This window comes from Lithobates pipiens, unplaced genomic scaffold, assembly GCF_037356315.1.
Source record: "Lithobates pipiens isolate NorthernLeopardFrog02 unplaced genomic scaffold, aLitPip1_a1.2 Scaffold_8, whole genome shotgun sequence".
Classification (NCBI taxonomy): domain Eukaryota; kingdom Metazoa; phylum Chordata; class Amphibia; order Anura; family Ranidae; genus Lithobates; species Lithobates pipiens.
Genome location: NW_027507903.1, coordinates 408,030,943 through 408,044,132, shown reverse-complemented (window position 1 = coordinate 408,044,132; position 13,190 = coordinate 408,030,943). Strand labels below are relative to the sequence as shown.

The following is a 13,190-nucleotide window of genomic DNA, read 5'->3' as shown; positions in this document are numbered from 1 at the left end:
GTAAGGCTTGTAGGCACTGGTAGGTCTGTTAAAGTAGATGTAAACACTTACCAAATGTCATTTAGAAAGCAAAATGCTGTGCATCTTGGAGAATTTTTGGGTGTAGAGAGGTAAAGGTTTTTAATTTATTGAATCCCTAAATCTTAAATGGTAACACATCTTTCATGAAAAGAAAGTGCAGAAAGCAAAAAAAAAAAAAAAAAGATATATGGCATATACAATTGTTACACAAACCATATTGTAATTTAATGTTGATGATAAATTACCTTTCTTTATTACTTTTCAGCTGCTGTCATTGTAAAATTCAATGCAAGATGGCAATCTGGAGGCTTCCTGTACACGGTGGCTGTCTGCAATAGAAAATATTGTTTTGGTGAAGATACTCTACAAGGGTTCAAAAGGAATGCAGACAATGCAGCTTTTATCATCAGAACAGAACAGTTCAGCTGTTGGTTATAATGAGCCAGTCACTTCCATTCAGAATCAGTATCCAAAGGACATCGTGGAACAGACCGCTTATTCTTCAGAGCAGAAAAAAGAGGTATCACTCTTTTAAAATCCCTCACATGTACATTGATTACCCAGAGGAGTTTGTTTTCTTCTCAACAAAAGTTAAGCTCCTTTGCTGATTTCCTTCAGCTTTTTTACAGTCTGTCTCGGTCCACGTGCAGTACAGCAATAACCAGCTGCATACTCTTTTTTCATAGGGTATTTTCACCTAATTATTGCTACTTTTCATTTTTTATTTTTTTGCAACCTTTTTTATGCTTTTTAAAGCAGTCCAGGAAAATAGAAGGTCCACTTTATTGACCCTAAATGCCCCCCCCCCCCATCCAACTACCTAAAGTTGAACGGCCGGACTAAAAAGTTTTAAAAATAAGGCTGCAGCTGAAAAAACAAAACAAAAAGAAAACAAAAAAAAAAAAAACACAACAGTAGTCCATTAGAATGAGCACTTAAATTACAGCCTTTTTGTCATTGCCTGTATTTGCTTGGTTAGGACATGGACAGCTTTGAGGAGAAAAAAATAAAATGAAATGATGAAAAGTTTGACTAGTTAAGCTCATCGGAACGTACATAGTAAATGTAAGCAATCTGGTGGTTGTTCAGTCATCAATCACCTGCAGGGTAGAGGCAGTGCAGTTTCTCTCCCCCCCCCCCCCCCCCCCGCCCCCAATATATACATTTTCTCTTTTTTCTTATATACAGCTGGTTCTTTCATCCCGATCCCTGTGATGTAGCATTTATGACTTCATAAAAAAAAAAAATAATAATAATAATTAAGGTCATGGTAGCTAATTGTATGTATCTGCTTAATACACTGCAAATGTGTCTTGCTCAAAGCAGCTTTTACAAACAGATATTTGCATCAGCATCCAGCTGTTTTTCTTTTTGCTTTTTCATTTATTAGCACCACTTGTTTTCATTTGTCATCAGCTTATGATGCATAAAAACCCAGCTCTTACTCCCACCTCGAATGCCCTGTACACACATTTGGACATTCCGACCACAAAATCCATCGGATTTTTTCAGATGGATTTTGGCCGAAACTTTTGTTGCATGCACATGGTCGCATAAAGTTGTCGGAAAATCTGATCGTTCTGAACGAGGTAACATCAAACACGTACAATGGGACTATAAACGGCCCAGTAGCCAATAGCTTTCGTCTCTTAGTTAATTCTGAGAATGCATGGCATTTTGTCCGTCGGAATTGTCTACAGACAATCGGAATTTATGCAATCGGATTTTGTTGTCGGAAAATTGTAGATCCTGCCCTCAAACTTTGTGCGTCGGAAAATCCGACGGAAAAAGTCAGATGGAGCCCACACATGAGCAGATTTTCCGGCAACATGATCCAACTGGACATTTTCTGTCAGAAAACCAGACCGTGTGTACAGGGCACAAGACTAAGCCCTGTGGGTGCGGTGAAACATCAGGGGTATGGCCTGGGTGGTGACTATTCTGAGGCCAATTGCAACTTTGAGGCACATCAGGCCAGGAAATGTTCACTAGATTGCATAGGGTAGGGGTTGTTGGGCACATTTGTAAGTTCCAGTTGCCAGCTGATACCTGCTGTCATCTGGAGCTGCACTGTCCAGCCACTCTATAATATTTATTGTTACTGTCCCCCATATAATACACTAATGTTTATTGAAACGTGAAATCTACTTCAACTCTCCCTTTTATATTGTGACCGAAGGCTACTTACATATTTTCCATCCACTGAATGATCCTTGTGACTATTGTCTCCCAGATAATAGACTAATTCTTATTGGAAGATAATCTGCCTTGTCATTCTATTTGTTGCCTATTCAATTGCTCCAGTACGGCCCTGATGATAGCGAATTGCTACTTAAAACACATATCCATACCCCAACTGTCCTAGAATTAAGACACAATCGCAACATCCCATGGATCACGGCTGTAATGCCAAGAACCAAGAACAGAGACATGGGACACAGATGTCTACAGGGTAAATGCCCATTAAGCACCACTATACCCCTTCAGGCCTGCCAGCCTGCACTGACATCCACTCTACCTCTATGTCACCAATGGTACTCTTCCACCCCCTAACTGACCTCTGGTGTTTCCTCTTCTTGGTCCCCACTGACCTCCAATGTAGATTAGCAGCTTCCACTGGCAACAATGCTTCCCCCCCAAAGTTTTTTCTCTTCCAATGGCCCATGTTGGCCAACACCAAGTACCAATGTACCCCTTCAGCCCTGCCAGCCTGCACTGATATCCACTCTACCTCTATGTCATCCATGGTACTCTTCCACCCCCTAACTGACCTCTGGTGTTTCCTTCTCTTGGTCCCCACTGACCTCCAATGTAGATTAGCAGCTTTCACTGGCAACAATGCCCCCCCCCCCCAATCTTCCTTATACAGACACAGATGCCAGGCATTTTTCCTTGCACTGACCACCAACACCAGATATTTTTCCTGATGCTAGCTACTGACGCTGGGCATTTTTCTCCTCCACCAATGTTGGGCATTTTCTTCCTCCCAAAAATGCGAGTACACTTTTTTCTTCGCAGGAACTACTAACTTTAGAGCACGAGATGTTGGGGAACACAGTGGAGGATGGGTGGCTTTCAATGTGAGCTACTGGAGGTGTGTGCCAGTGGGGAACAGCACCAAGCGTCCAAGACAAAATCTGGCCTTGCTTACCTACAGTAGTAATGACAGTGCTTGGAGTTTAGTACACTGAAGCAACATGTGGCAAGCACCTCTTATCCTGGGATAATTTAGGACTACAGATTTCCCTAGGGAAGATGAAGTCATCTTTACAACAGAGTTTCTCAAGGAGGTTTCCATGGAACCTTGGGGTTCCTCCAGGAGGTTGATAGGGGTTCCTTGAGCAATGAGCAATGTCTGCCTGTCAAATAAGTTCCCACTGACACCATTTATCTTTTTGGCCATCTAAAAGGGGTTAATTCATCCAAAATGATCACAAGTCTAAAGCCCTGTACACAGACAGAATGTCGGGAGACATTTTCCTGTACAAAAAATTAATAGCAGACATCTTACCCGTGTGTATGTCGGTTTGTCTGACAGAAGCCGGCTGTTGTGGAGCGCTCTCAGACAATGGCAGTGATCGCTGATCAGAGTTATCTGGCGGGGGGGCCATGCCCCAGTCAGAAGACAACAGCTCAGCAGGGGAGATCGCTGGACTAACCTTGCATGGTTAGTGCAGCGGCTCCCGACCGGAACTGTCAACCCAGAGGGTTGCACGAAAAAAAAAACTGCAGTGGGCACCAGCCTTAAGAAGCATTCTTCCCACAGACTAGAACACCAATGTATCATTAATTGTATATATAGTACTTGTTATCAGGGATTGCCTGAGACTGCAGAGTTATTTCAAGGCTTCATCTGTGTTGAAAAGGTTGGGAAAGGCTGCTTTACAGCCTGCAAAAGCAATTCATGGTATACAGAAAACAGACATATTTTATATTTCTCTGGCCAAAAAAGCCTGCAGTGTTTTTTTGATATGAGGCTGTTCAGTCCACGATACCAAAAATTATATTTTCAGCTGCACCTTATACATTCCTTCCCTCTAGTTGATTGATTCTGAGAAAAAGTTTTAAACTGGATGTACCTTGCCTAAATATGACCTGCGCGACCTGTGTCCCTAAAAGTTTTAGAGTTATAACATTTTGTCAAATGACAAAACTGCCAAAAGTTCGGCCCAAGCCCTATTAAACTTGTTTGAAATGAACAAGAGAAAAGGAAAAAATAAACACTCAGGCATAAAAATTCAAATACACACAAAGATAAATAATTCAGACAATCATTTCATACCTTTAAGTATTGCAAATGTTTTACACTGGAACAGGTACTGCAAAACATATTAACAAGAATCATTCTACAGCTATGCGGATTAGCATTTTACCAGAGCTTTGTTCCGACCGAAATATCTAAATTTGATATACTGTCACAAGAGCTCAGAAAATGAAAAGGGTTACATTAGGCTTTGTAAATCAGAACCTTAACATCTCTTCTGAAGCATGTTTGCACAAATCGCTCTGCTGACACTTTTTTTTATCATTTCACTTAACATTTAAAACATTCCTTCAAATGCATTTCATTTTCTGCATCTCATCTCTCTGTAGAGTGTTTTCGTCAACAGAACAAGATCCTTCAGATTGCAGTGATTGGTTTTCTTTGCATGGCATTAACCACAAGTGGTGTAGCAACAAACAGACTATAATGTTATTGGCTGCTACGAAAATAATTCCACTTTATGTTGTAGTTGTACATGAAATTAAATAAGCCAGTATAGCCAGTATAAATTTGCTGTACATAGGTACTTTATCTACTTTATCTAATTTATTAGGTTGGGGCTCCTTTGATACATGTTCTGCTTTTCTCCTGTAGATTTCTATCCTTTACCACTATATTGCTTGCAAAAAAAATGGTTGCACTTCTACATAATTACAGTAATAATTGTAGTATAATGTAGCACTTCACTGCAAATGTGTAGGCTTCCCAGCAACGTAGCGACATGAAGTGGCATGGGTAGCAGTAGGCATCATAAATGTTATCTTTATTTCAGTTTGAAGATAGGGACAGTGTTGCTTAAAAAAAATATTTTGTCATAACATTCATCTCAACATATACTAGATCATCCCATACAATTATATGCGCAATTATATTATTATATTTATGCCATTTCCCTTGTGTAAACATCCAAATGCCCTGAGACTGATGCTTGTCACAGCCATCTTGGATGTGAAGTCAGCAGCCCATGAAAGGTCACTCAAGTGACACTATAGTTTTGCTCCTCCAGACTGCTACATAAAAAGGTTATTGTAGAAGATATTATCCACCATTTATACTATGCAATAATCTTTATTTATAATTTAAGATCTACTTTGTGTATAAGCATAATGCATACTATTATATTTTGTTAATTTTCATTCTTATAATATTACATTTATACTATGAAGTGAAAATATTGTTCATTGATCACTATCTCTGTAGCTAAAAAATATAGTAAAAGACAACTTCTTTTAAAACAACCCATTCAGGTTAAAATAGAAAATGAAAGGAAAACCATGTGTTAAAAAAACATTATAAATACCTATTTTTTGTTATATTGTTTTATAAGTGATGATCACACACCCTCTAAGCCCCCGTTCACACCTGTGCAAATTGTCGTGTGATTTGACAGTTCAAAACTGCATGACGAGTCGCACCCTAATTATAAGGACATGCAGTCAGGGGAGGCAGGTGAGGCAGAACCTCACTTCCCATGAACATAAAAAAATAAAAAAAATAAAAAAGGAGGATCGTAGCTCGGCAACCCGGGGTTATAGAAATGGGGCTCCTATCATCTTTGGTTCTTGCACAGCCTGTCAGAAGTTATATACCGAGCGGCCAGTTTTACCCCCCTGGCGGTATTCCCGAGTCTGGCTCGGGGTGGAATTTTTATGGCAAAAGCGGTAACCCCGAGCCAGACTCGAGACCGCATCGCTGAATCCAGGAGGTAAGTAATTACCTTCTCCCTTGGATCCAGCGATGTCCCCATGCTGTACGAGCGGCTGGTCCTCCGCTCGATGTATCACGGAGCTGATCTCTGTTCCCTGCGAGCGCTGCGACCCTTTGTCCCTAGTAGTCTGCCCAGTGCTCTGCATGCAGTTTTATAATATAAAAACTGTTCTTTATGCCTGGAAACTGGAGATTGTCCATAGCAACCAAAACTGTCCCGTTACATCAAAAATGATTTTAGACCAGCTAGAAAACAGCGATAATAAATTTTAATCACTCGCAGAATTGAGCGATAGTGATTTGTGGGGAGATCCGTCATCAAATATTGAAAAGTAATGACAGTGACAATTCTGCAACTGAGCAAATTTCAGTGTTTTTGATTTGATTACATTATTGAATAATTTTTATTATTGTTATATTATTATTTGGTATAATTATTTACAGTTATTTATTATATTATTATTTATGATTTCACTTTTCAAACTTCATCATACCCGGGATGTCTGCTAGACTCTGGTTTGGACAGATTTAAGCGAGTTATTCCTAAGAATTACAGGACTACAATATAAAACGCCAAATTTTCATGCAAAATAATTGTACCGCTTTTAGCACCTAAAATCCAAAATAATCGTACCGCCAGGGAGGTTAAATACAAGCTGGCACACTCTGTTTGCAGCAGTGCCTCTCCTCACTTCTTTTCAGTGGATACTTTGGAGCCTTGGACCAATGGTAAAGCACCATTGGCCAAGCTGTCCAATAAAAATGCTGCAGTGGAGTCTGGCCTCTCACTGCAGTGTCATAGAAGGGGCACGTGTCTAAAAGACACATGCTACCTTCCAGCACAGCCCTCTTAACTACAAGGAAAAACATGGGTTTATGTGTATAGGATTTACCCACAATCCCATGTTTTTCTCACACAGTTAAGAGGGAGAATGAGAATCTGCTGACTGCTTAAAAGGTACACGCTAAATCATATATTATCTATTTAATGTGAAATTACTGGTTAATAGTTATAACTTCAAACTTCAGTAATTTGTCTATTAAGCCACCTGCTTGAGTACCATTTTTGAAAATATAGTAAATTACCTTAACAATAATATATAATAATTATTTGTATATTACTTGCTTATGGCAATTAACCCCTTGCCATCCAGGCCAATTATGACACCTCTCTCCTACATATAAAATTCATCATTTTTTTGCTAGAAAATTACTCAGAAACCCCAAACATTATATATATTGTTTTAGCAGACACCCTAGGGAAAAAAATGGTGGTCGTTGCAACTTTCAGGGGGGAGGGGGGTGCAGGTACCTGTACAGTACAGGTATCTGCACCCACTTCCGGGATAGCTCTCTGCGGAAAGGGGCGTAGATTACGCCCCTTTCCGAAAGTCCCCCGCTGCCTGCTAGGAAACACACAGATCCCAGAGGCAGCGGGTCCATCCTTATTGCGCAGCGCGACTCGCGCATGCACAGTAGGGAATCGGGAAATGAAGCCGAAAGGCTCCACTTTCTGATTCCCATACCCAAGATGGCGGCGGCAGCACCCGAGAGATGATCAAGAGATCGGCTTTGGGTGCCGACATCGCGGGCGCGCTGGACAGGTAAGTGTCACTATTTTAAAAGTCAGCAGCTGCAGTATTTGTAGCTGCTGGCTTTTAAAAAAAAAAAATGCGGACTCCCAGCGGACTCCCTCTTTAAGAATCTCCATAGACAAAGCTTTAAAATGTTTTAGAGGTTACATGTTTAGAGTTACAGAGGAGGTCTAGTGCTAGAATTATTGCTCTCACTCTAACGTTCGCAGTGTATGCAACCTGTGTGTATCAATGCCACTGACCTCGCCGCACGTCCTTGCCTAATTGTGCCTATGGAACCGTTCAAATCAGTGCAACTCCAATTTGCACCAATTTAAAAAAGGTTCCTGCCCAACTTTTGCCGATATCATCTGAAACTTGCATTGACATCTGTGCATGAAAATGCACAGATTTCGGCAAGCCGCACATAAAAATTGCACTGACCGGTGGCTTTGTGCTGAAGTAGCACAATTTCAAAGCCACATTCAGTCTGAATGGGGGCCAAGCTAAGAGATGGGGGAGGAGGAACAGCAGTACACTGAACTTCCCAGTGAATGACTGTACAGAGGGGGTGTGACAGCAGAAATCTGATCATTGGAGGAGAGCACACAGTTCCCAGCACAGCTAGAGAACTGACCACGCTTTGTTCCCATGCCTAGTGTAGTCAGCTTTTAATAGGAAAGCAGAGTGACTGGCAGAAACACCATGGATTTTACACAAAGAAAGCAACACAAAGAGAACAGGATACTGTCTCATAAGTACATGGTACAGCAGGCACACATCAGGAATATGAAATGTTGGTGTTAAATACTCTTTAAGGGGTTTCATTAATTTTTTTTTCACTTATTTCACCTTCTGCAGTTTACATTTTTGTGTTCCTTGTCTTTTTTTTTTTTTTTTTTTCCTGTTAGGGTTTTTTCGATTTTTTTTATGGGGTCAGCAGCAGCATCATTCTCAAGTTGCTGGTAACATTGCAAAAGCTACCCTTTGCTTGTGGAACACTACATACTATAGTGAGGGAGTCATTTTAGAAGACACCAAAACTATACATGTGCAAACAGGCAACTTTAATGTAGAAGAGACATGGCATTTCTCTTCCGTATTCAAAAGTCTGCCTGTTCAAACTTTTTTTTTTTTTTTGTAAAGTTCCACTTTAATGGGATTTACAGTATATTATGTTTTGGAGCACTGTCTTGTTAGTGAACACGCATGTCAACTTAAGACTTTTGATATAAATAGCTTTACACCACTTCTAATATAAGACTGGCTCTGAAATATTTTTTATTTTTTTTATTTCAATCACTAATGTATATTAAAGGGCTGTCAATACCTCATTTCTGACTTATCAGCATGCTCGTCTCTCTGTATTCTGGCTACAGAAATAAAGATTGCTAAAGACATTTATTTTTTCTCTTGTTTGAATATTTCTTATGAAGTTATGTAGGGAGGTGACGTGAGGACCAGAGATTCTAGGCCAGCAGAGAGAATATTTTAGACATCCCTAGAAAAGAAGGGGGCAAGGATGAGCAAAAGGGGAGGAACTAGGAAACTGACTCTTCCTAAAGTAGTCAAACAGTCAAATTTGCAAACAAGCCCAATGGCACAACGTGAATAACAAACTACTGGCAACAAAAGACACTGCAAGTAAACACTTAAGATACTTTTTCTGTGCTTTTACCTGTAATTTCTTATGTTGACAGGGTCTCTGATAGAGTTGGGTGAATGGTTCGGGCCGATCAAAAGTTCGTCCCGAACATCAGCTGTTTGCCCATTCAGCGAACACCTGAATTTTGCGGGGCGCTTCGTGGAATTTGCGCCCACCAAGCGCCCCAAAATGCACTGTGCAAGGTCCTAATTGGATGAAGCTTTGCATCTGACCAGCTTTGCCAATTAGGGCACAGAGCACTGTCAGAGCCCTGAATGGACAAAGTGATGATCACTTTGTCCAATCACGGTTCAGTGCTCATAGTCCCACCCCACACTACGCAAAAGCTTCCTGAAGGAAGGAACCTTTTAGTGTGTTGGTGTGGAGATACTGTAGATAGAACAGGGCTCAGTTTGCTACTTGCGAGTTAGGCCTCATGCACATAGGGCATAAAAAAAGAGCTACAAAGCCAGTACTGACGCCAGGTAAAAGCAGCTGTAAAAACACGTTTTTTTAAGCATTTTCCATTGGCATTAATGTGCGTTTAACCATGTTCGCATTTAGCAGAATTTCTCTGCCTTCGTCTATTTTCCACTCCCAAATCCAATTACTACAGCTTAAAAAGCAGCAGACGTTTTTTACAGCTGTACCGATACTGCCCCAGAGCTCACTGGCCCTGGGTATTTTTTTGCAGCCTGAAAATGCCTATGCCACTAAAAAGCTATTAAAATCATATGTGTGCATGCACACATCAAACAACATGGTAAAGTGTTTTTAAGCTGTAAAAACAACTTCAAAATGCCCTGTGTGGTGTGGGGGCGCGGGGTTCCCCTTAAAATCCATGCCAGACCTGAAGGGTCCGTTATGGATTTTGAGGGGGACCCCCACGCCAAAAAAAAAAAAAAAAAAGGAGGAATTCTGCTACTGTTTATCCAAAATTGTATTCGGTCTCTGATCAAATTGGGTAGTTGAGACAGAGTTTCCTCAATCGTCTTTCACTCCCCACGTTGACGGAGGCTCACGTGGCCCCCATGGGCCGGGACATTCATGTCGGAGGTCCTTCAATGTATCAAAGACTTAAAAAGTGGGTAAACAACCAGGCCTGTGATGGCTACACGACGCTTTATTATAGAAAGCTGGCTGACGTTATAGCTCCACATCTGACAGCTATGTCAGAATCTCTGGAAAAAATGGCCAGAACTTCAGACCTAATTCTCTAATCAATATAGATATGAAGGTTCTGACGAAGATCCTGGCTAATCGCTTGAACATTTTTAGCGATAACTGCATTACTTTAACTGACAATTGCGCAGTCGTGCGATGCACTGCCCTTTTTTTCCCCACAATCGCACAAATAGAGCTTTCTTTTGATGGCATTTCATCAGCTCTATGGTTTTTATTTTTTGCGCTATAAACAAAAAAAAAAGAGTGGCAATTTAGAAAAAAATATATTTTTTTTACTTTCTGCTATAAAACATATCCAATAAGAAAATGTAAAAAAAAAAAAAAAATCGAATTTCTTCAACAGTTTAGGCTAATATGTAGTCTACTAATCAAAATCAAAAATAAAATTTACAATGAGCGTATATTAATTGGTGTGAGCAAAAGTTTTCGCATCTACAAACTATGGGCTCTTTTTGTGGCATTTTGATTTATTTTTTACTAATAATGGCGGTAAGCATTTAGCGGGATTGTGACCCTGCAGCGGACAAATCACACACCTGACAGACACCTGTGACACTTTTTTTTGGAAACCGGTGACATTATTACAGTGATCAATATGCACCATTACTGTACTAATGACACTGGCAGGAAAGGGGGTAACACCAGGGGCGATCAAATGCATAGATGTGTCCCTAGAAGGTGCTTTCTAACTGTGTGGGGGAAGGATTGACTGGGTGAACACAGAGAACCGTGTTCCTGCTTAGCAGAAACACAAGATCACTGTGTTGTCCCTTGTCAGAAAGGCAATCTGCCTTGTTTACATAGGCAGAACGCCGTTCTGCCTCTCTTGGGAACGATCGGCGGGTCCACCGATTGGCTCCCCCTTGCATATAAGCCTTATTTGCTATATGAGACAATACACTTCTAGCTTGACCAAAATAAAAAAAGAATGCAATGTCAATAATTGTTGCTTTCTGGAAATCCAAATTAAACCGATATTTTTTAGCACCATTTTTTGCATACAAGTTACATTCCCAGTACAAGAAAGGTTGCCTATATTCTAATATTGTTATGTGTCATTCCATTAAAATTTGATTGACATTTTTAAGCTGTCAAATTGTTCATCAACAAAACCTGATAAGATGTTAAACACATGCCTTTCAGTAGGTGGAAATAAGATGGTTAAAAGAAACAATTACAATTATGTTTTTGCAAATCATTAGAAGGTCACAACACTACAGACTGGGATCCTTTAGAATAACAATTAATGTGAATCAATAATGAATTAGTAGGATGGATTAGAGAATGCAGCAATTCACAAAGAGCAAAGTAATTTATATTTTAAGAAACTGTAAGCTTGAAATTAAATCGATAAATAACCCATTCAATTTCAGACCTATATTTTTTCCTGGGATGTACATCTCACTGTTTTTGTAGAAAAAAAAAATGTGAAACTGAAAATAAATCTCATAACAATTTGTACTGTATTTAGTAGTTTTATAGAAGCTTTGAAAATCCCCTTAAAAAAAAACTGTAGAAATACACACTTGGAACACTGCTTTCCTGTTGAGCAGCTCCATCTCTGCACCTGGTGACTAGGTATGAACATCAGGTTGAATATAGCTTTGAGACAAACACAGCTTTCTCAGTTCTGGAAAATGGCAAACTAACTGGGTCAGTATTAGCACTATAGCCACTATTGCAACCAATTACCAATAACTTCCTAGCCTTTGAATGGTGATCAGATGGCTTAGAAGGGCCAATAAGTAGGGATGAGCCGAACACCCCCTGGTTCAGTTTGCACCACAACTTTTGAACGGACCGAAAATTTGTGCGAAATTTAGAACCCCATTGAAGTCTATGGGACCCGAACGTTCAAAAAAAAAGTGCTAATTTTAATGGGTAATAAGCTAAACAAGATATTGTCCTAAAAAGGGTTTGGGGACCGGGCTCCTGCCCCAGGGGACATGGGTCAATGGCATTTTTTTGAGAGCACTGATTTTAATGACGATTAAAGTGAAAAAAAAAGTGAAATATTCATTTAAATATCGTGCCTGGGGGGCATCTATAGTATGCCTGTGAAGTGACATGTGTTTCCCGTGTTTAGAACAGTCCCTGCACAAAATTACATTTAACGGAAAAAAAGTCATTTAAAACTGCTTGCGGTTTTAATGTCATGTCGGGTTCCGGCAATACGGATGAAAATCATTGAGAAAAAAATGGCATGGGAAGCCCCCCCTGCCCATTACCAGCCCCTTTGGGTCTTGTACGGGTATTAAGGGGAACCCTGTACCTAAATGAAAAAAAGGAAAGGCATGGGGCCCCCAGGCCCTATATACTCAGAACAGCAGTATACAGGCGGTGCAAACAAGACAGGGACTGTGTAGGTTTGTTGTGTTAAGTAGAATCTGTTTGCAATTTTGAACTGGTACATTTTTAAAGTGTAGCTCCAGTCAAAAAATTAATTTTTAAGCTTTTTGGGAAACATAGGGAAGGGTTATCACCACAGCATAATTTTTTTGGCCATCCGTCTTTTTTCATCTCACTTCCTGTTGTCTCCTTCCGTTTGCAAGTAGTAGACGTTTGTAAGTTGGATGTTTGAAAGTAGGGGCCTGCCCTATATGCTCTGCAGAAATGGGGACCTAAGGTGTTGGTGTTGCCCTCAAAGTGACTCTTGGTGGGTGCTGGAGCACCCTGCTGTGAGCGATTATATCAAGAATTGTAATTACATGCCATTGTTGAACAATGGTAGAAAAATTGGGCCTTTGGTGGTTGTGGTGGTGCTGGTGCCACAACACTATAAGTCCTCACAGTT

The 13,190-nt window shown here is 40.3% G+C and overlaps 1 protein-coding gene across 1 annotated transcript in view; it reads right to left on the bottom strand.

The window, feature by feature from the left end:
- The window catches only part of ATP10B (ATPase phospholipid transporting 10B (putative)), a 673,184-nt gene that overhangs the window by 527,317 nt on the left and 132,677 nt on the right, over positions 1 to 13,190 (bottom strand). Inside the window, exon 2 of the mRNA XM_077474114.1 lies at positions 267 to 350. The gene's annotated coding sequence lies outside the window, so the exon portion shown is untranslated. The remainder of the gene's footprint in view (positions 1 to 266; positions 351 to 13,190) is intronic.